Source organism: Pelodiscus sinensis, chromosome 1 (genome assembly GCF_049634645.1).
Source record: "Pelodiscus sinensis isolate JC-2024 chromosome 1, ASM4963464v1, whole genome shotgun sequence".
In the NCBI taxonomy this organism is placed as follows: domain Eukaryota; kingdom Metazoa; phylum Chordata; order Testudines; family Trionychidae; genus Pelodiscus; species Pelodiscus sinensis.
In genome coordinates this window covers 297,146,825-297,170,998 of record NC_134711.1, presented here as the reverse complement: position 1 = coordinate 297,170,998, position 24,174 = coordinate 297,146,825, and the positions used below count along the sequence as shown (strand labels likewise).

General features: G+C 45.9%; 1 protein-coding gene across 5 annotated transcripts in view; it reads right to left on the bottom strand.

Annotated features, from left to right (window-relative positions):
- The window catches only part of LOC102463687 (putative tRNA methyltransferase 9B), a 108,357-nt gene extending 91,196 nt beyond the window's left edge, over window positions 1–17,161 (bottom strand). The window contains exon 1 of one of the 5 annotated variants that reach the window (XM_025190207.2): window positions 16,974–17,161. The gene's annotated coding sequence lies outside the window, so the exon portion shown is untranslated. Of the gene's footprint in view, window positions 1–16,545; window positions 16,815–16,973 lie in introns of those variants that run through there. The other 4 variants (XM_075919189.1, XM_075919188.1, XM_014579092.3 and 1 more) reach the window with 4 other exon arrangements.
- Window positions 17,162–24,174: the final 7,013 nt, after the last annotated feature.

Here is a 24,174-nt window from a genome sequence, read left to right as displayed (position 1 = left end):
TCAGGACGCCTGGTGCAGAGCAGCTTGGGTGCTGCTGGGTTGGTCCAGTAGCACCGAGGAGCGGCGGCGCTACTGGACCAACCCAGCAGCACCCCAGCTGCTCTGCCCCAGGCGTCCCCAAGTCAGCCACTGCTGAAACTGACCAGTGGCTGACTACAGGAAGCCCCTGCCCCGGGCTTCCTGGAATCAGCCGCTGATCAGTTTCAGCAGCAGCTGACTTGGGGATGCCTGGGGTTCTTAAGTTGAATCTGTATGTAAGTCAGAACTGGCGTCCAGATTCAGCTGCTGTTGAAACTGATCAGTTTCAGCAGCGGCTGAATCTGGATGCCAGTTCCGACTTACATACAGATTCAACTTAAGAACAAACCTACAGTCCCTATCTTGTACATAACCCGGGGACTGCCTGTAGTTGATAATGTTAAATGATATTTCTAGGCTGTTTGTGAAAAACAACATGGAGTCTGTATACCAGGTGACCTCAGGACAGGGTGGGGCCCTCCACCTCAGAGTGGTAAACAAGAACTGGCACAGACTGGCATTTCCCACCTTTTCTTAGTTACCTGAGAACTGGTCCCCACTGAGGGGTCACGTGGTAAAAATCACCTCCGGGGTTTCCCGCCCTGAAGGTTTTATAAGTCCAGACTCAGCCCATGGGGGGTGCTGTCCATCTGAGTGGCAGTGTTTGCGCGGGTGGTCAGCTCTCTCTCCGGAGACCACCATGGGATCTGATCCAGCTGCAAGCCAGTAAGAGGAATAGAAGAGGGCACCCCATCCACTGTCTTCCATCTACACGGGTGTCATCTGCCTGCCGCCCTCTTCAGGATTCCTATACCACCAGCAAGGGACTCCTCAGCGCTCCTCCCTGAGGACTCTCAATCAGCCCAGAGGTTGCAGGTCCTGGCCAACACACCTCTGGCTCAGCCACTCCAGTTCAGAGGAGGAAAGTAACCATTTGGGGTAGAACTTACCAATTATTTTCATGCAGTCCAGTTGGGACATTAGGGGTTTTACTGGTCACTTCCACTGTTCTGTTAAAGGCCATTAGTTTGTGTTGGATTTCTCCCCTGCTTTTCCCTTAATATTGTATAATATCCCTATTACAGTTTCTTTTTGCTTTCACCTTTACTTGGAGTCTGTTTCCTTTATCAGCCTAATTCACAGGTGATAGCCCCTGAGGGAGGGGATGGATCTATTTGACTGGGGTTTCACTATCAGGCCATATTTGAGTGTTATCCAGGCCCCAGGGGTAACAGGTTGTACTTAAATCATAACTTGTCTGGAAGGCAAAGTCATGGAAAAAGGACCAGAGAGGCCATCAGCAGGGAGCATCAGCAGAGATCCATTATGCTACACCCAGCCACTCTAATGGCAAATCCACTCTTTCATAAAGCCATTTCCAGATCATGAATATACTAAATACTGTTCCCATTGGTAGTACAGCTTCCTGATGCACTTCAGTATTACCATCACTGCATGCTGATAATGGAAAGTTTCAAAGAATCATAGAAGATTAGGGTTGGAAGAGACCTCAAGAGGTCATTCAGTCCAATCCCCTGCTCAATGCAGGACCAACCCCAACTAAGTCATCCAATCCAGGGCTTTGTCAATTCCTACTTTGTTTATTCCTATATCCATATTATTGCCCATCTGTTTTTAATCCATGATAGGACTTCACCTATCACCCCATGGCTAACTAGTTTTGTTAATAGCCCATTGTGCGAAATGTTATCAAAAGCCTTTTGAAAGGCTAAAATTACATCCATTTGTTCTTTTATGCACATTTTGTGGATATTTTCAAAGAATTCTAATAGGTTAGGGTATGTCTACACTACCCTCCTAATTCGAACTAGCGGGGTAATGTAGGCATACTGCACTTGCAAATGAAGCCTGGGATTTGAATTTCCCAGGCTTCATTTGCATAAGCCGGGCACCGCCATTTTTAAATCCCGGCTAGTTCGAACCCTGTGCCGCGCGGCTACACGCGGCACGGAGTAGCTAGTTCGGATTAGGCTTCTAATCCGAACTAGCTGTACACCTCGTGGAATGAGGAGTACAGCTAGTTCGGATTAGGAAGCCTAATCCGAACTAGATACTCCGTGCCACGTGTAGCCGCGCGGCACAGGGTTCGAACTAGCCGGGATTTAAAAATGGCGGCGCCCGGTTTATGCAAATGAAGCCCGGGAAATTCAAATCCCGGGCTTCATTTGCAAGTGCGGTATGCCTACTTTACCCCGCTAGTTCGAACTAGCGGGGTAGTGTAGACATACCCTTACAGAGGCAGAATTTATAGCAGCTGTACTGCTTTCTCTCTATTATGTTTTGTAACCAAGCAAAGATTTTTTGAACTACTTTTTTCAATGCTGAAGGCTCACTGGTATACCCAGCAGATGGCTAGGGGGGAGGCATTGGCAGCACAAATCATAAAAGAGACATCACTATTGAAGGAATATGTGCTGAGGCACCAGCCTCTGTGCAGATGGTCCTTGCCTCCAAAGATCTAGCAAGCCCCATTTCAGTTCCACAGGGGAACATCACCCCCTAAAAGAATGATAAAGAGGAAACTAAAAATCCAAACTTAGGGAGTCTTTTTTCCTCTTAGCAGGGTCCTTTAAGGTGTTACCAAGTCTCCTTGCCTCCAGAAAGGAGGATAATTGGGAATTTTCAATATGCATTTGGAACAGAAGTGCTGACCGGTTACATTTAATTTCCTAAGAATTTTTCCCGGGTGGGCAAAGTAGTGAGGTGTTCCAAGCACTTAAACCACACACAACCCTGAAAATGCAAAGATCCTGTGGAATGTTCAGGAGGCCAGAGGCAACCACACAGGTATCTCTTGTCTTTTTATATGAGGAGATGTTCCAAAGTACGGACAGGGGGAAAAATGTGATTTAAAAACAGCAATAGTCTAGCAACTTCTTCTATTTTTCCCTGTGGTTTGGGGAACAGGGAATCTAAAGGAGGCGAGATGACTTAGCAAGCCAATGCTTTCCTCAAATGATGAGGAAAGGATAGGGCTGGCAAGTTATCTGGCTTCTTTCTGATTCCCTCTTGCCAAAGCCATGGGGGAAATAAGCAGAAGTTTAAAAACCTATGACGTGAACCCTACAGAATAACTCCTTGGGTTTGGAAGCCAGGGCAAATATGCTGCAAGCTAACCTGAGTGAGGACCTGAGTGAGGACTTCTGTATTTGACCCAAGGTCCATAGCAGTCAATGGGTATGTCTCACTGCAGAGGTGTGACTACAGCAGATGGAAATATACTCTAGGTAACTTTGATCTAGCTAGTTTGAATGGTAATAGCCATGAAGATGCGGCACATGGGCTGTACAAGCCTATTCAGGACCCTGGATGCATATTTGAGTGGCCAGCCCATGCTGCCATGGCTTCACGGCCATTTCTACCTCCATATGTGGCAGTTACCTCTGTTTGCAGTGTAGACATAGCCTAAGAGTTGTTAGTTTCAAGTTCTGTTCTTAAGTAATGCATGAGGGAAGAGTGAAAGAACTGGGCTTCTTTAGTTTAGAAAAGAGAAGACTGAGAGGGAACACGATAGCAGTTTTCAAGTATTTAAAAGTATGTTATAAGGAAGAGGCAGAAAAATTGTTCTCCTTGTCCTCTGAGGATAGGACAAGAAGCATTGGTCTTAAATTGCAGCAAGGGAGGTTTAGGTTGGACATTAGGAAAAACTTCCTGTTAGGGTGGTTAAACATGGGAATAAATTTCCTAGGGGAGTTGTGGAATCTCCAACATGGAGATATTTAAGAGCAGGTTAGACACCTGCCAGGGATGGTCTAGACCAGGGCTACTCAACACCTGGCTCATGGGCCTCATGCAGCCCATGGACTGTTTGCGGTGTGGTTTGGGTTGACATGGGGCTCAACATGTGGGTAGGATCCTTTGAACATGGCATCTACTGGGAACAAACAAAGGCAAAGCATGTCCCAGGCGGGGTGAGTACTGAAAGACACAAGTGGACGAGCTGGATGGAACAAATGGGTTCAGGGTTTCTAGCCCCCAGGAAGGAGGTACCAGGAGTACCAGGGCATTGTGGGAAGTGTTTTGTATTCACACCTGTCAGTGTGAAAGAAGCTATTTGCACATATATTTGCATGTACACCCAACCACACTTAAGTTGTGACCCTCGGCATGTGCTTGAGTATCATTGTGGCCCCCGGGACTTTTAAAGCAGAGTAGCCCTTGTCTAGATGGTGATTGGTCCTGCAATGAGGGCAGGGGACTGGACTCGATGACCTATTGAGGTCCCTTCCAGTACTATGATTCTATGATATCCTAATCCAGATTTCAACAAGGCCTAGAGAAACTACATGCATAGCAGTCAGATAAGAATAGTTGACGTATACACCAATTACATAAGAGTTAAATGAATAAAATGATAGCAGCAACTCAGGGAGTGTTCTCAGTCTAAGGCAGGGGTGGGGAACCTCAGCTCTGGGGGCTGGATCCAGTCCCCAGCTTGCCAGTATCCAGGCCCCAGGCTCAGCATTGGGAAGCCTGTGCTGGTTGCTCCAACCCCCCACCTGCAGGGCCAGAACACACAAAATCTACTAGGCTGGGCCCCCCTAGGCTCTAGTGTACAGGCAGTCCCCGACTTATGTCGGATCCGCAGTTACGAACGGGGCTGCCCCAGAGTACACAGACTGCGGGACCTCGCGGTCCTCCCGCCCGTGTACTCTGGGGCTTTCTCCCCGTCTCCCTGGTCTGCAGACCAGGAAGACGCAGAGCAAAGCCGCGGAGGGGCTCGGGCAGCCCAGGGCGCCTGGGCTGCCCGAGGACCCCCCCCCCCCCGCTGCTTTGCAAAGCCGTGGGGAAGCCGGCAGCAGAGCGGTCCAGGCGCACCTGGGCTGCCTTGCTGCCCGAGCCACCCCGCAGCTTTGCAAAGCGGCGGGGGGGGGGGGGGGGGGGGGGCTCAGGCAGCGAGGCAGCCCAGGCGCGCCTGGACTGCTCCGCTGCCAGCTTCCCCGCGGCTTTGCAAAGCTGCGGGGGGGCTTGTGCAGCAAGGCAGCCCAGGCGCGCCTGGACTGCTCCGCTGCCGGCTTCCCCGCGGCTTTGGAAAGCTGCGGGGGGGCTCGGGCAGAGAGGCAGCCCAGGCGCGCCTGGACTGCTCCGCTGCCGGCTTCCCCGCGGCTTTGGAAAGCTGCGGGGGGGCTCGGGCAGAGAGGCAGCCCAGGCGCGCCTGGACTGCTCCGCTGCCGGCTTCCCCGCGGCTTTGGAAAGCTGCGGGGGGGCTCGGGCAGAGAGGCAGCCCAGGTGCGCCTGGACTGCTCCGCTGCCAGCTTCCCCGAGGCTTTGCAAAGCTGCGGGGGAAGCCGGCAGCGGGACAGCCCAGACGCCCCGCGGCTGTCCCGCTGCCGGCGTCCTCAGAGGCTTTGCTCCCCGTCTCCCTGGTCTGCTGGTCTCCAGCAGACCAGGGAGACGGGGAGCAAAGCCGCGGAAGACCCAGGCGGCGGGACCGCGGTGCGTCTCGGTCCGCCGCCCGTGTCTTCCTGGTCTGCTGGGCTGGGGGGGGGGGGGGGCGCGCAGCTAGTACGCCCCCCCCCAGCAGACTAGGCTTTTCTCCGGACGCCTGTGGTAGAGCAGCTGGGGTGCTGCCGGTTGGTCCCGCAGCGCCGCTCTGGGCGCTACTGGTCCAACCCGGCAGCACCCCAGCTGCTCTGGTCCTGATTAAGCCGCTGCTGGTCAGTTTCAGCAGCGGCTGAATCAAGACGCCTGGGGCAGAGCAGCTGGGGTGCTGCTGGGTTGGTCCAGTAGTGCCAAGGAGCGGCGCTACTGGAGCAACCCAGCAGCACCCCAGCTGCTCTGCCCCAGGCGTCCTGATTTAGCCGCTGCTGAAACTGACCAGCGCTGACTACAGGAAGCCCCAGGCAGAGTTGCTCTGCCCCGGGCTTCCTGGATCAGCTGCTGATCAGTTTCAGCAGCAGCTGACTTGGGGACGCCTGGGGTTCTTAAGTTGAATCTGTATGTAAGTCAGAACTGGCGGTCAGTTTCAGCAGCGGCTGACGCCAGTTCCAACTTACATACAGATTCAACTTAAGAACAAACCTACAGTCCCTATCTTGTACGTAACCCGGGGACTGCCTGTACAAGGGAATGTGGGAAGTGTCTTTCTCCTTCTCAGTCAGGGTTTTCTCCCTTTGCTTCTCACTTGTGTGCAGCCCACGACTGATTTTTCTGTGGGTCACCGGCCCCGACCCAAAAAAGGTTCCTCCACCCAGTTTAAGGTTAATATTCCTCACCTAGTGAAAACTGCCTCATGCTCCTCTTATGAAATATCAGATACACTAGAGGCATATTCTAACACTGAGGTTTTCACTTAAGAAATTGACTGCAATGACCGCCTGTTCATAGAAGCCTAAATTTCATCTGAATACTAATGCTGGCATTGTGTTGATTTTACTAAGTCGATTTCTAAAAAGCATACTATCTGCTCAACCACCGTACAAAAGTCCTTCATTACTGCCAGGGCCTCACATTCCAAAACGCTGCCTTGCAAGAAATTACATGCATTTGAACACTGACAACAAACGAAATCTGACAAGTAAACATTCTGTAGCAATGGGATTGGAAATCTGGACTTTGAACACCTTCATCTCCTGAGGAGATCATATCATTGGTTTCTTCATGCATTAAAAGTGACCTTCCCCTTTGAAAAGTCACAGAGAATCAATGAAGAATGTTAAGTTTCAAGAGGCAATGGTTCCCAAAAGCTAAATCAATTAGAGAATAGTGTTCATCAATATACCTTTCAGGAATGCAAAGCATGGAAAATTAAAATACCTTTTTGTTATAGAAAAAACAGGTTTTTTCACACTCACAGTTGTTTAAAGGAGCTGGACAAGCTAAGCCTGATTCTCTGCCCACTCCAGTGTAAACTGGAATAACTCCACTAAAGCAAAGAAGCAGAAAATCATGCAGAATGGATACCAATATTTTCTTACAGTTATGAGATTACTTGTAGGGATGTAAAAATGTTGTTTAATAATATAACCATATAACTACCAGATTTTTCTTTAGCAGTTATGCATGCTGCAGACTCTGCAGTATAAAGCTGCAGAACCTGCAGCAAAGCCAGCTTCCAGGGAGCCAGCATGCAACCTGCAGCGAGGAGGCTGTGCCTGGACTGGCCTGCCCTGGACAGGGGCTTCTCTGGCCAACTGACCAGAGCAGCCCCTGCCTCTGGTGGGCCCCACAGGGCTGGAACAAACCTCTGCCCACTCTAGCCCCTACCGGTAGTAAGTGTTAATCATAAAAACAGCCTGAAACAAGTAGTTTTAAAACGAACTATAAAATGCTCCTGCGTCTGTAGGGATGGTAAATAGCAGCGGTGTGGGGAGAGAGACTGTAGCTGGCATGTGTCGTGCTGTGGCAATCCCCAGTTGGCAGAGATTTCTTTTGGGACCCGTAACCAACCAGTAAAGATTACTACACTCCCCAGGCTGCCTGAATCTGTATTAGCGCCAACTCCTTTGCAGCCCAGCCCCCTCATAGAGCCCAGTGAAAACCCAAAGAGAGAATGTCAGCTCTGCTATAAGCAAGCACAACTTCTATCCACCACAAATCCCTCCTTCTCTTCTGAGAAATGGTCACAAAAGCTTGATAAAGATTAGGCAGCTGGCATACATCTCTTTGTTTATCTCTTATTTTGTATTGTGATTATACATAGACTAGGGACGGTAAAAATAGTGTATTTGGGTAACTGTGTAATTGCTGAAAGTCTCAGCAGTTACATGGTGACCTGCGCTGCTTAATTCATTTAGCTTTCTACTACAGAGCCCACAGCGAAGCCTTCCTGGGAGCAGGGCCACCAGCCCTTGCCCTCCTCTGCTTCTGGGGAGGAAGCTTCGCTGAGTGTAAACAATACCATTAACCAATGAGAAGCTGCTTATTGGTTAAACGGTTAGCCGTTTACACTCAGACATCCCTAGCATGGACCATCCTTTTTGTTGTCTTTGCACAACTGCTACCACAGGGAAGGCCTGATCCATTAGGAGTGGGGAGGTCTGTAGAAGTTACTGCAATGTTTATAATAAATCATCTACATCAGGAGGAATTGTATTTGTTTCAGAAGGTCTGAATTTGATCCAAATTATTTTTAATACTTTGGGAAAAAGGAAGGAACACTTCCTGACCCCATTTATTTTTCCTCCCAAAATACTCTGCTATCAGTATGGGTTAGGGTTTCTTCTGTCTCTTTTCTTCATGCAAGGCCATATCCTGATCTGTGCTACCCCAGGGAATTTCTTTGACTTCATGAAGTTACTCTGGATTTTCGCCAGAGTAACATTCTGATTTTAGTATTTTTTTTCTTTTCCTTTGCTTCTGTTTCAGTATTTCACCCTTCCCCCACCAACCTTTCAGCTCCTATATCTGCATTGCTACATCAAGTCTTTACTTCACAGGAATATTCCCCACTGTCTCTGTTCCTTGAAACATAATAATTTTTCTAAAAGGCAGAAATGGCTTCATGGTTTGACACTAGAATACCTCAGGGATTTCTACTGAACTTACTGTGTGAATGCTGACAGAATGAGCAGGAGACAAACAGAAGCCTTATTCCTCTAAACAGGGTCATAGAATGCCATTGTATTTTTAGTAGAACAATGAAAGAAGGCATTTGGGGATATACATATTCTTCATGAGTCTGCTTAAACAAAAAAACTTTGTGCAGCAAATCTATTAAATAACCTCAGCAACAGTCCATAATGGTACCTTTCCATATTATTTTTGTTTTGGTAGTGCAACTGATCTACGTCTAATACAGAAGACGATTCGTCACACATAGGTGCATTATTAAGGTGGAAGTAGAGTCAATACACAGTTTATAATGTATATTATACATTATAAAATAACATTACTTGGACTTACAACAATGGGAAAATTCACTATTTGTGTATTTAATTTCTCACAGGCAGAGGTATCCACCAAACCATTACTGTTGGGAGCCAACACTATAACTGTAGCTAGAACACATTGATTTTATCCTCCTTTGGATCCCACACTGAGAGAAAATGTTGTAAGTGCAGCATAGCCCCATGAAATTATATTTATGCATAATGCCATAATCTTAAATGTTTAAAAGCAATGCTGAGCAGTTATTTGAAGGACTGTTCAAAACTTCATGGGAGGGTGTGTGGGTGGGCTGAAATTAGTAAATACAAGCTTCTTGGATATTTATTAAAAATAGACGAAGAGTGTTCTATAACTCATTTGGACCCACCTATTTTTTATGAAGTGGGACGAGGGGGTCTAGCTATTCTTTAAGGTATCTGTGTACATGTTCTGCTGATTAGAATTCACCTACCCTCTTCTACCACCTTTTTTAGAGCCACCGTGGCTTAACCATGTAAAAGAAGCAATGAGAGATACAAAGACATCTTTTAAAAAGTGGAAGTCAAATCCTAGTGAGGTAAATAGAAAGGAGCAGAAACATTGCCAAATTAAGTGTAAAAATGTAATAAGAAAAGCCAAAAAGGAGTTTGAAGCCAAAAACTCAAAAGATAATAAAATGTTTTTTAAGTACATCAGAAGCAGGAAGCCTGCTAAACAACCAGTGGGGCCTTTGGACGACTGAGATACAAAAGGAGCACTTAAAGACGATAAAGTCATTGCGGAGAAACTAAATGAATTCTTTGCTTCAGTCTTCACGGCTGAGGATGTTAGGAAGATTCCCAAACCTGACCCGTCCTTTGTAAGTGTCATTAGAGGAAGTTTTGGAATTAATTGATAAACTTAACAGTAACAAGTCACCGGAACCAGATGGCATTCACCCAAGACATCTGAAAGAACTCAAACGTGAAATTGCGGAACTATTAACTATGGTTTGTAACCTATCCTTTAAATCAGCTTCTGTACCCAATGACTGGAAGATAGCTAATATAACGCCAATATTTAAAAAGGGTTCTAGAGGCGATCCCAGCAATTACAGACCGTTAAGTCTAACGTCAGTACCAGGCAAATTAGTTGAAACAGTAGTAAAGAATAAAATTGTCAGCCACATAGAAGAACATAATTTGTTGGGCAAAAGTCAACATGGTTTCTGTAAAGGGAAATCATGTCTTACTAATCTATTAGAGTTCTTTGAAGGGGTCAAAAAACATGTGGACAAGGGGGATCCAGCAGATATAGTGTACTTAGATTTCCAGAAAGCCTTTGACAAGGTCCCTCACCAAAGGTTCTTACATAAATTAAGTTGTCATGGGATAAGAGGGAAGACCATTTCATGGACTGAGAACTGGTTAAAAGACAGGAAACAAAGGGTAAGAATAAATGGTAAATGTTCAGAATGGAGAGGGGTAACTAGTTGTGTCCCCCAAGGGTCAGTCCTAGGACCAATCCTATTCAACATATTCATAAATGATCTGGAGAAAGGGGTAAACAGTGAGGTGGCAAAGTTTGCAGACGATAATAAACTGCTCAAGGTAGTTAAGACGAAAGCAGACTGTGAAGAACTTCAAAAAGATCTCACCAAACTAAGTGACTGGACAACAAAATGGCAAATGAAATTTAATGTGAATAAATGTAAAGTAATGCACATTGGAAAAAATAACCCCAACTATACATATGTTATGATGGGGGCTAATTTAGCTACAACTAATCAGGAAAGAGATCTTGGAGTCATCGTGGATAGTTCTCTGAAGACGTCCACACAGTGTGCAGCGGCAGTCAAAAAAGTAAACAGGATGTTACGAATCATTAAAAAAGGGATAGAGAATAAGATAGAGAATATCTTATTGCCTTTATATAAATCCACGTTACGCCCACATCTGGAATACTGCATACAGATGTGGTCTCCTCATCTCAAAAAAGACATACTGGTATTAGAAAAGGCTCAGAGAAGTGCAACTAAAACGATTAGGAACGGGTCCTATATAAGGAGAGATTAAAGAGACTGGGACTTTTCAGCTTGGAAAAGAGGAGACTAAGGGAGGATACGATAGAGGTATATAAAATCATGAGTGGTGTGGAGAAAGTAAATAAGGAAAAGTTATTTACTTGTACCCATAATATAAGAACTAGGGGCCACCAGATGGGCAGCAGGTTTAAAACAAATAAAAGGAAGTTCTTCTTCATACAATGCATAGTAAATCTGTGGAACTCCTTGCCTGAGGAGGTTGTGAAGGCTAGGAGTTATAACAGGGTTTAAAAGAGAACTAGATAAATTCATGGAGGTTAGGTCCATAAATGGCTATTAGCCAGTATGGGTAAGGAATGGTGTCCCTAGCCTCTGTTTGTCAGAGGGTGGAGATGGATGGCAGGAGAGAGATCGCTTGATCATTACCTGTTCGATTCACTCCCTCTAGGGCACCTGGCATTGGCCACTGTCACACCTCTAATACTATTAACTCACAGACATCTACCCTTCCCCACCTCTAATATCATTAACTCACAGGCATTCACCTTCCTTCCTCCCCCCCTCCCCCCCCCCCCCCCCCCCCGCATCTCCCTTCTGTTCTGAAATGTGATTTGTCCTTTCCATATGTCTTCATTTTTTTAAATTGTATCCTTTGGTATATATGGCTGTGACTATTTTCTTCTACTATTTGATCTGAGGAAGTGGGTCTGGCCCACGAAAGCTCATCATCTAATAAACCATCTTGTTAGTCTTTAAAGTGCTTCATAGTCCTGTATTTTGTTTCAGCTACACCAGACTAACACGGCTACATTTCTATCACTATTCTACTAAGCTAGAGGGTTTCTTTTTCCATCTCTTCTGTTTGAATATGCTTGGCACACAGTATGGATAAACATGACAAAGGCCCTAATCCTGTAATTAACTCTGCTGGGAGCAAACCTCAACATACTTATCTTGGATCTTCCTAAGAGTTCCATTGAGTGTCACTAGGAAACTGATTCCTTTTTCAGCAAATCAAGCAAATATAGTTGATACAGCTATATAAGGATTTTTGAATTCTGCATTGTCATGTAGGCATATTTCTGATGATGCCTTTATAGCCCATTCATGCCATATGAGTGTTGTACTTCCATATAGTTTAGGCCCTATTAAGGCACATTACAGTAGTATAATCTCAAGATGACATAGGCACATATGTACATGACCTAGTCTTAGCATGAAAGGGAAGGTCCCATTCACCTTTACATGTACAGATGGCAAAAAGTATTTTTGATGTGATTGCTACTGCAGCAATCGATTCTAGTAGGTATCTTGTAAATGTGATTCACCCGCAGCCATTAAAGCCATTGCTGTGTATTTTACTATTCCTTCCAGTTGTTTCCCAATTAACTTTCGTTCAGACTGAGTCTCAATATAGACTTGATGCAGCCTCAATCTCAAGCTAACAAAGGTCCAAATTTAGAGAAGGACATAAAGGAGGCAACCTGTACCTCTTCTATTCAGGGACTATCAGGGCTAGGGTAACTGATGCAACGGAGTCTGAGACATTGTTGGGGTGCAGAATAGCTAGGATATAAAAACATCATTCCTCCTCCTGCATCCAATACACCCCTACCTATCCTGGCTCTCCCCAAAATGTCCCCTCTGCCAGGTCTTTCAATGGGATGGGTATGGTGCACAGCCAACTCTGTGGCTCCAGCACGGGGCCTCTTGCACACTGAGCATTTCCTATTTAGACACATTGTATGTCCCCTTGCACACAGGCTCACCATTCAAGACACAGGCACAAAGCACTGCTAGTTACTCACTTTCAAAACGATGAAAGTGACACACCTTTTAAAAAGAAAAAAAAGATTAAATGAACTAATCTCTGCCCTGCCAGCAAATCCATTAGTTTGACATATACAGTAGCTGGTGTAGAATCAAAAAATTGGGTGAGGTCTTTCATATTAGAAGAGAAGTGAAATAATTTTAGTCTTGTCAAATATAGTTTTTTATATATTATGACTGCTGGGAATATTTTTTTAATAATTTAAAGCCCAACATTGTTATACTATAGTCAGAATAGAAGTCCTGACTAAATTATACTTTCGTCCTCTTCCCCGCCCCTCCTTTTTCTAAGCAATTCCTACTGTTTGACAGTAAGATGCTTCTAGCTCTAAATTATTTCTGCATTTCAGAGTCATACAGATATACGTATAAAGCAAATGAAGAAAAATGAAAATATATTCATGCAACTATTTCTGCCTATCACCTTTAATCTTTCAAGCACTTTAAAATATGTGCTTCCCACAGAGGGAGAGAGATCTATTTTTCCTTTATGTGAGTATAAAAGTAATTTGTTGCCATAGCAATATTTTTCCAACCCCAATGTTCTGAACAATGTAGTTGCTTCAGCTTTTGGGCAAATGGTAACTGTCATCATACCCCATTTAAAATGTCATGCTTCACTAACCTCTTCATTTTGGCTTTCATATTTCTGCTACACATGATTAAAAAAATTAATTCAATACAAATATTTATGTCTATATGAGCTTACTCAAAGAGACCAATTTCAAATAATCATTTACTTGTATCTTGTTTAATTAAAATTCATTGGGAACCTCAAGATGCTCTAGTAGACACAGAAATAAAACCAAGCTGTACCCAATAGGCTACATTCTGAAGCCCGTGGGATTTAGGTACATGACTTGGAGGGCAGATTTTTGCCTGTACTGATTTATTTTCTAAGAGCCATATCATCCTCTCAAAGACTACTCCAATGGTTGGAGATCTTCCAGGAGGCATATCAGCTCATCTAAAAATTGCCTAGTTTTACAACAGGCTACATAAAAAGCACTAGCAAAACCAGTACAAACTAAAATTTCATACAGAGACTTGTTCTATATACGATACACTGAAAAGTAAGTACAATACTTATATTTATCTGATTTATTTTACAATTACATGGTAAAAATGAGAAAGTAAACTATTTTTCAGTGATAGTATGCTGTGAGAAGCAAGTAGTTTTTAAGAGACGTGAACCTTGGGATACACAAGACAAATCAGACTCCTGAAAGGAATACTGTAGTATGGAAATGTTGAGTTCCATTGCCCTACTCACATGAAGGGATCAGGATAGGAAGAGTTAACATTTTCAGTTTCCCCAGCATAACTTCCTTAAGGAGGGGACAAGATTGTGGAAGCATCCTGTGGGTCAGCCTAACCAAGCTTTACACAAGAGATCTATCAGAGCCCAAATTATATATACAGAAGCACTGTGCCTACATCCTAGGACCTATCCCAAAACCTGTGGAGTAGTTTTTATTGTGTAAAGATGTGAGGCAGATGCCAAAGGCCACCCCATTTTAGGAGGCTGAGTTCTGAACCACTTGGTGGAGCGCAGACTGAAGCCTACAGCAGCCTCATTGCTGTGGTATGTAATGTTTAACTAAAAATGCAGTTAAATAAAACCTATCTGTGCCTTTAAAATAAGAGCACTAATCCCTTGGTTCTTTCCGTTCCTTGGCAGCACTACTCTAGTGGCCATAAGCTATTCCACAAGCCATTTCCTTTTCCCCACCTTTCCAGCCACATCTTGAGTAAGGGGGTTTCACCCTATCTTACAAACGTAAATACCACTGGATTGAGGTAGGTGTCATACCACAGTGGGTAGCACTCTCATAAACTCTGCTCCTGCCAACCTGCAATTCATACTCCATTAAATGTTGAACCTCCCATTTGAGAGGACAACTGTGTGTGTTGCTCCTAACTGTGTGTGTTGCATGTATGTGTGCACATGCTATTATGTAGGGTGGGCAATAATTTTTTATTGGGGGACCACTTGGTATGGAGGTTGAGTGCAGAAGGGAGCTTGGGATAGGGGAGTGGAGTGCAGGAGAGGGTGTGGCGTCTGAGAGGGAGTTTGGGTGAAGTAGGGGCTGTGACCTGGGCAGAGGATGTGGCTGCAGCATCTGCAAGGGGGTATAGGTGCAGGAAAGGAATCTGGCCTAGGGGAAGAATGTAGGAAGAGGTGCAGGGTCTGGGAGGGAGTTGTGATCTGGAATGAGGGAGTGCAGAGAGTTTGGGTGGCGACCTGGGGCAGGGAGCCATGGTGTGGGAGGGGTACCAGAGGCAGGCTATGGTCAGGAGATGCTTACTTAGGCGGTTCCCGGCCAGCAGCCCAGTGGGACCCTCATGCAGGCTCTCTGCCTGCCGCAGCTCCAGATCGCTCAGAGCAGTTGGCTGATCCATGTGCCTATCTGCATTGTGTGCTGGGGTGGGGAAGGCTTCATGCACGGCCCCCGTGGCCAGCACAATCTCTCAGCTCTCATTGGCTGGTTTCCTCTCTGCACTGCAGCGAGGGAGCTGTGTATTGTCCCAACCTCCAGTACAATCTCTCAGCTTCTACTGGCGGGTGGTCCAGGACCACGCACAGCACCCTCACATGGTGCAAAGAAAGCCAGCTGCTCCCTGCCTAAGGGTTCTGGTGGGGTAGGCTTATACGGTATCTTGCCCGCTCCTACTATTATGGCATTTTTTTTGTTGTCTTTTCTTCTTGTCACTCGTCTCCTCCCATCCTGTCCTGCTTGTTTGTCTCACACTGTTTCATCTTGTCTTTTAGACTGTAAACTCTTTAGGTCAGGGACTGCATTTATTATATACATTTTTAGAAAACCTAGCATGATAACTCACCGACCTTGCTGATTTCTATGTAATACTGCAAAGTTAATATTAAAGGTTACTGGGATAAGCTTATTTCTTAAATTTAGTCTATGATTTCTAGTCTAGATGCAAATAATGTTCAGTATTTTATTTAAATTGGCATAGCCATGTTTAAGGCAGATAAGAAATGAAAACTAAGGCATTATGAAACACTTTATAGCAAGCTTGAAACATAAATACACTCTGCAATTTAGAATGACATTTGCCTCCGATGACCTGCCATGGACTGATTCTCCACTGCCCTGTCCCCTCCCTTGTGCAGTCTTATACCTACTTTCCCATGGGATGTCAGGAAGAGGACAAGGGCAGAGAGAGGGCATGACTGGAAGGCACTGCTCTATTACTTGTCCCGTCCACGAGGCGCTCTAGGAAGCAAATCACTCGCTAATTTACACGAAGGTTCAGGAAAAGAGCTAGAGGACCCCAGCTGCAAAGCACCTTTGTGTCCCTGCAGGAGCCGAGCCACCGAGAATCAAGGCCCGGGGGCTGCTTCTGAGCAAAACTGAAGTTGGCAAAGGCAGCCCGTTCTCTGCACGCGCGGCCCAGAAACTTCCCGGCAGGAGTCGGCGGTGGGAGCAGAAGAGACGCGGTTCACACTGCGGAACGCGGTGCAATTAAATACTCGGAAAGCGGGGCGGGCCAGCTCCCCCCGGGCAAAAGTCTGCTCCGGCGAACTTCATGTCACCCGCTGTGCGGTCCCCACCGCGCCGCAGGGCCGGCGGCGCATCCCCCTTCTCCCACCCTGCTGGGGGTGGGGCTGGTGCAATTCCCCGGCCCTATCACTGCAGCAGCAGCTTCCCGCGCAGCAGCCGAGCGAAGGTGGGACCAGGCTACCCACCCCCACCCCCTCGTAGACCCTGCACAGCAGCCAGGCAGCGCCGTTTTCCCCACCCTCCCCCCGTGATGCTCCGCTCCTCGCCCCCGCACAGCGCCGTGACCGGCCCCCTCTCCGCGGCGCTGCGGCCACTCACCCCCGCTCCCTCCTGCAGCCCGCACGCCGCCCAGCGGGGGCCCGAGTCCCTTCCCGGGGCCGGGGGCTGCCTGGAGGCGGCGAGCGCTTCAGTGGCCACGTGGGACTCGCTCCCAGGGCCAGTCTCCCTGGAGCCGCAGCCAGCCCGACCGGCGCGGCGCCCTTCCTCCGCCCCAAACAATGCCGCTCTCCTAGGTTACGTGCTCGCTCGGGTCCCTATTGGAGCCTTTTGTCCTGTGACTCACTGGAGCGGAGCCGCAGGCGCAGCCTTCGTCTATAGGGCGGGAGGGATTACCCGGGAATGGGGGACCTCGGAGGGCGGGTCCCTCCACGTGCTCCTCCCCGGGAAGGGTTCGGCAGATGCGGGGGTTCATGAGAAGGCCCCGAAGTGGAATTCCTGCCTTTGATGTCCTGAGCACATAGATTTACCTTTAGGATCCGTGGGGCCGCATCCTGCCATGCTTACCGAGTACAGTACATGCCTCTGAGGAGCTGGGACTGAGTCCCCCCAGGGTGGCTCTCTCTGATTTGAGGCCAGATTGCTACCTGCCCCTGCCCCCGGGGAGTAGCAGGGGAAAAGCAGGCCTCTTTCCACTCTAATTCCCCTGCACTGTCTTGTTGCCTTCAGATCCTCATGCACCAGGGGACTGGAAGGAAAAAGCACTGCAACTGCAAATAATTTTTGGCTGAGGTAGCTCCAGGATCTGCCTTCCTCCTGGTAGCCACCAAGATTACCCAATCAGGGGCAGTGGGCAGAGAAGACAAAACTTTAGAAATCCCCACCCATGATGAAGGATAATGGGAGGAGAATGACAGCTCTGTACCATTGTTCCCTAGTGCAACACAGGCTGGTGCTAGCTGTTCTGATGTCCTAGGTGTGACAAAGGCACCACAACTAGGGCATCCCATATGATCAGCTCCCCAACTCTATCTTTGGATGTGTGTGAATGGCTACACAAGATGCAAGACCATGGAGAATCAGGCCTATAATCCCATATTGATATGTAATTTCCATTAGTGTTAGTTGCATTCTCCTCATCCATTAGGACAATTCTTTGTAAAACTGTAAAGGATAGTCATGAATATAAAAGTGACTGCTGTATTAATAACAGTTATTGTTGTGGCACCTGCTTTTGAGGGTTAATGTAGAATAGCAAGGAACTGCTGTAATTATTATTTTAGAGCATTAAAAAGAGGATGTGAAAACACAATCATTATTTAAATTAATGCTTTAAAAAGATAAAAGGAAGTAGGTTGTTAAAGTCAGTACAATGCAGGAGAAGTAGAAAAACAAAAGAATACCATAAAATAAAATACTGCAGACCTTATTGCTACACAGAGTAAAAGGGATGGGCACATCAACAGCAGCACATAGTTCAGCGACTTTGTGCAGGTTAACAGTGATCAGAGAGCTAGAGCATTCTTAAGGAAGAACTATCTCCCTGTCTAGAGTTGGACTAAATAACTATTTTGTGTTATTCTTTGCTATGGTGACAGGGGTACTTTTCTGGTGGCAGAATGGTCCACCAGACCTGGGTTCATTTCTCAGTGTTGCTCTGACCTGCAAGCAGAGCTGTCCAATCCACAAGATGGTTCAGGGTGGCTGCCTCAGGCCCTGTGCTTTGGGGTGGGGGGAGGGGGCACAGCAGCCATGTCAACTGTTCTGTGGGCAGGGATCTAGGGGATTACCAGAGGCCCTGATGCAGTGCACCCTAGACACAAAGTGCTCTACTTCCCACCACCACGGTGAAGCAGAATGAAGAGCGGGCTGGTGAGGGTGGCATGGCGGGGTGGGTCCCACGGTAAGCTGGGTTGCTCTGGCTCCCACCACTGTGTTGAGTGCGGAGGGGGAACAATCCCTGCTGCTGATCCCCACCATATCCCTCAGTATAGCCTGGCTTGAGTTGCTCAGGGGATGGGGCAATCGGGTGGAGCAGAGCGGGGGCCTGCAGTGGGGCAGGGGGAGGTTGCCCTGAGCCTCATAGCTGAGGACCTGGGAGGGAGAGGTTTGCTCCAGGCTCCGTATCCTTCTTGGGACAGCTCTGCCTGCAAGTCATATCACCTCTCCCGGTGACTCATTGTCTTTGTAAGGTGCTTTGAGATCCATAGAAGAAAAGAGCTACATATGAGCATGAGTTATTACTGTACATTTTTAAACAGTTTGAGTCACGTGAACCCAGTGCAGAAAGAGAGAATTATCTTTGACTAACAGCAGTTAAAAAAAAAAGGAATCTAGAAGACTATCTCCAACAATGGTCCATTTGCATCAAAAATCTTTAAAACCAACCTGCAAGATCAAACTGCAGAAACACAGCATCTGCAGAAACTGAGCAATTGTCTAGGGAAATACCTTTTTGCATAAAATATACAAACCCTAAAGTAAATCCTTTGTATAATCCTCTTTATGGAACAACCAAGCAAATATACCAGAATAGGAAAAGGAATAGCAGTTCTTCGATATTTTAATTTGATGACATTGCAAAAAAAAAACCAAACAACTACAGTACCAAAGATGACAAAGTAAGGCCCAGCCTTGTAAATATATGTCACCTTTTCTTCCATGGGGTTCTGTGTAAGTTCATAGCATTTAAAAGGGGTTGACTACAAAACCTTACTTAGTCCAATTATCCTGACCTCACATGTAGACTTCATTTCCCCCTGTCTATCCTTGTTCTTGTCTGTCCTTCATTCTCTGTATATTTCTCTTCTTTTGTCTTTTTCTTTTTCCCTGTTCTCTCATTTCTCTCTGTCTTTGTTCTTTCTTTTTATCCTTGACTTTCTTTATTTCCCCCTCTGTTTTTAGCTTATGTAGAGTCATCACAATTTAACCTTTGCAGTGGGACTCCGCATGAATAAGGGCAACTCATCTGAGTATAACTATGCAGGATCAGGTCCCAAGTCTGAGTCCTTGCTTCTGTGCTGCTAGTGTCTGAGGGCAATATAAAGTTTTATAGCTGCTGACCTGGGAGATATTAGATCTTATTTATGATTTTAAATGCTTAATTTTTTAGATATAAAACTTAAGAGCTTAACATTTTCAATGTAAATAAAAGCGACGAGGAGTCCTGTGGCACCTTATAGACTAACCGAAGTGTAGGAGCATAAGCTTTCGTGGGCAAAGACCCACTTCGTCAGATGCATGTCTATAAGGTGCCACAAGACTCCTCGTCGCTTTTGCAGATTCAGACTAACACGGCTACCCCTCTGAATGTAAATAAAATCACTCTCTGCTCCCTTTGGCCGCGTGTTTTCCTCATCTCCAACCCAATTATAACTCCCTTCCCTTCCATCCCATGCACTTACCAAATCTGCTCTGTTTTGCTGAGCCTCATAAGGTCTTCCAGATGAAGCTATTCCTGCCTTATATGACAACCCATCTTAAAATTTGAGGGCCACATCTTCAGAGGATATGGATGCAGCTACACTAAAGTCAATAGAATGTGTGCCCACTTACTTCAGATGCTATTGGCACTCATACAAAAACTTAGGAAATTCATAAATAAAAGCAAGTAAGGTAGAACATATATTTCAAAGGAATGCAGTGAATGCCCCAAAACACAATTACTTTTTTCACATAAATTCTTAAAAAAAACAACATTAGAATGTCTAGTCACTTCCCCACTGACATATAATCCTCCATTACTCATAACCCCACCCAACAGATACTGCCTACTCAGTGTTAACTTACACTCTTTCTTTTATAGTGCAAGTATATTGTTAGATGTGTTCAATCTACTGTAGAAAAGCACACTATATATTTACCAGGAATGAATCCTTGACTAAAGAGATGATTAACAATAGATTTGTAGCTGAAAGCACAATTTAGAAAAATGAGGTGTGTAACTTGCCTGGCTGGTAAAACTGGTTTGAAACATGCCTATAAATCTTACAGGAGGTATTGAAAAAATTATCAAAATAAAGAATACCATATTTTTTACCCTAATTTTTACTGGTCTGGGGATTTAATTTCTTAGTATTATATATGAGATATGAAGTCAATCAAATGTATAGATGGATAATTGCAGGAATTTGCTTATATGGTAAGGCCCCAATCCAAAGCTTATTGTAGTGAATTGAAGGGGTCTCATTAATTTCACTGAGCTTTGGATCAGAAAATAAGAATCTAACCATATTAGGAACGTATGTATTGTACATAGAATGCTATCTTGACATCAGTAATTTCTCGTGTGCAGTGCTGAGAATCTTCAGCTCCCACTGCAGTCAAAAACAGTGAAAGCTGAAAGCACTGAGCTTGTATATGTCATCAGTTCCCAACCGCCGGGCTGCGGACCTCTGGCTGCTGGACCTGGAGTACACCATTCTTGCCACAGATGTTGGGAGAAGAGTGTTCTGCTCCGCTTCTCAGCCAACCAGTGCCGGGCAGGGACAGGATCTCCTCCCAGATGTAGAAGAGCACTTCTCTGAACCCCCAAACCTAGCCCCCAGAGCCGCCGTGATGCAGGCAGCAGCTCAGGGCTGGGTGAGGGGGACAGGGCAGGCACTGGGGACTCCAGGGGTAGGGCTAGTGCTGGGGGGCTCTGTAGGCTGAGCTAGTAGTGGGGAGGAGGGCTATGAGGGCAGGGCTGCCACTGGAGGCTCTGGGGATGGGGATAATATTGGGGGGTTGGCACTGGGGGAGGCTCTGGGAGGGTTGGGTGCAGTGGGGCTCTGGAAACAGGAGGCTGGCACTGGCAGGTATGGTGGGGGGGCTCTAAGGGACAGGTGACTGGCATGGGGGGGTTGGGTGCAGGGGGTAGTGGAGGATCAGTGGCTGGTGCTGGGGGGTAGTGGAGGGGTGGGGAGCTCTAGGGGTTAGGGCTGGCACTGGGGGTAATGGAGGGGTGGGGAGGTCTAGGGGTTAGGGCTGGTGCTGGTGGGGCAGTGGAGGGGTGGGGAGCTCTCAGGGTTAGGGCTGGCACTGGGGGTAATGGAGGGGTGGGGAGGTCTAGGGGTTAGGGCTGGTGCTGGTGGGGCAGTGGAGGGGTGGGGAGCTCTCAGGGTTAGGGCTGGCACTGGGGGCTCTGGGGACTGGACTTTTGACAGACAGGTAATGTTTTATTTAGGGTTGAATATGCAGATAAAATATTACCAGTCCGCCAAAAGTTTGTGAATGGGTTTGCTGGTCCCTAATATCAAAAAGGTTGGGAAACACTGGTATATCAAACTCTCTTTTTGTACTCACATTGCAGCATAAACTGTGATGTGAAAGAAAGTTCATGCTTATGGTGTAATAATACATGCATATTTTGATTTCCAGAAACCAGACTGAAATAGATTGCCTTAATGGTTGTCGGGATCAGAAAGCAGGAAGATAACAACAACAACACAGTGTGTAGAATAATAATTTCAAATACAGACCTAGATTCTTGGATGACATGAGACATGCTAGTCCCTTCCTGATAAGGGGGGTGGGCAAAGGTGGCAGTTGCCACGGGGCCCAGCAATTCAAAAGGGAACTGCACCTAAGACCCTCATTTCTACTTCGATGCTAAGGCTCATTGAAGAGTCACATAGAGTTTTTGACCATTGAAAACAAACAACTCATTATTGATTCTGCCAAGGAAACAGGGGGGGGTTGATTTATGAGGGGAAGACTGGTGCAGATTGAATCACATCAATCTCATGGGAGGTGTGGACAACTCTCTTTAGAAGAAAATGAGGCAAACACTTGTGTGCAACTATGGTCACCAGGAACAAACAATGGAGGCTTTGTTGGGGATAGGGAAGCTGAAGCATATTAATGAATTAATAGCTGAGGCAATGTGCTGGCTTATCAAACCTAGATATAAATGTATAGTTGTTGTTGCCTACCCAAGCCATAGAAAGAAGACTGCCATATTGAAGTCTGATGCACACTCTATGCCTTCACCAGCTAGGTGAAGCAGAGTCTGTTACCTCTCTAGCTCTAAACAAGGGTTATTGGAAGATCCCTCTCACACCCGCATTCTGAGAGAAAACAGCCTTTGGCACCTTTTCCAATAGTCAAATATGGGAAGACCATTTAAACACGTAACTACCATGCTTCAGTCCTTCAAGGAGCTAGCCTAATGACAAGCCTCACTAAATACCACCTGAGCAAAAATGAGATCACCTGCCTCAGGAGATATATCGTGAGGAGGGGCAAGATGTGACCTTTGGTGGATAAGAATATAAGAATGGCCATTGTGGGTCAACCATCTAGCCCAGTATCCTGTCTGCCGAGAGTGGCCAATGCCAGATGCCCTAGAGGAGGGTATCATCAAGTGATCCCTTTCCTGTAACCCATTCCCAGCCTCTGACAGAGGCTAGGGACACCATTCCCACCCATCCTAGCTAATAGCCATTGATGGACCTAATTTCCATGAATTTATGTAGTTCTTTCTTGAACCCTGTTAAAGTCCTGGTCTTCACAACCTCCTCCGGCAATGCATTCTACAGGCCAACCGTGCGCTGTATGAAGAAAAACTTCCTTTTATTTGTTTTAAATCTGCTACCTATTAATTTCATTTGGTGTCCCCTAGTTCTTATATTATGGGAACAAGTAAATAACTTCTCCTTATTCACTTTTTCCATGCCAGTCATCATTTTATAGACCTCTATCATATTCCTGAAACTTGAAATAAGGTACGCAATTTGTGCTACACAAATTACATAGCTTATTTTCAGTCTATTTTCAAGTAGGTTATATTGAAATTTGGTGCTGTCTACACAGCACCAAATTTTGAAATAAAGTGCTATTTCGAGTCATCCCTTACTCCTCATAGAATGAGGTTTACAGGGATGGTGAAATAGCTCATCCACTGTATTTCGAAATAGTGGACACGTTCAAAAGACGCAGGGTAGCTATTTCAGGATACCTCTGGTATCCCGAAATAACTTTGCTGTGTAGACATGTCCTTACTCTCCTCTTTTCTAAACTGGAAAGTCCAAGTCTTTTTAATCTGTCTTCATATGGGACCTGTTCCGAATTCTTAATAATTTTTGTTGCCCTTCTTTGAACTTTTCCAGTGTCAATAGATCTTTTTTGAGATGAAGTGACCACATCTATATGCAGTATTCAAGATGTGGGCATACCATGGTTTTAGATAGAGGCAATAAAATATTCTCTGCTTAGTCTTTATCCCTTTTTTAATGATTTCCAACATTCTGTTTACTTTTTTGACCGTTTATTCCTACCCTTTGTTTCCTGTCTTTTAACTAATCATCAGTCTGTGAAAGGACCTTCCCTCTTATCCCATGACAACTTACTGTACTTAAGAGCCTTTGGTGAGGGACCTTGTAAAAGGCTTTCTGGAAATCTAAGTATATTATATCCGCTGGATCCCCCTTGTCCACATGTTTGTTGACCCCCCTCCTCCCCAAAGAGCTCTAGTAGGCATTATTTCCCTTTACAGAAACCATGTTGACTATCCCCCAACAAATTATGTTCATCTATTTGTCTGACAGTTTTATTTTTTATTGTTTCGACTAATTGGCCCAGCACTGACTTTAGACTTACCAGTCTGTAATAGCCAGGATCACATCTAGAGCTCTTTTAATATATTGGCGTCACGTTAGCTATCTTCCAGTCATTAGGTACAGAAACTGATTTAACGGATAGGTTACAAACCACAGTTCCACAGTTTCATAGTTCCACAATTTCACATTTGAG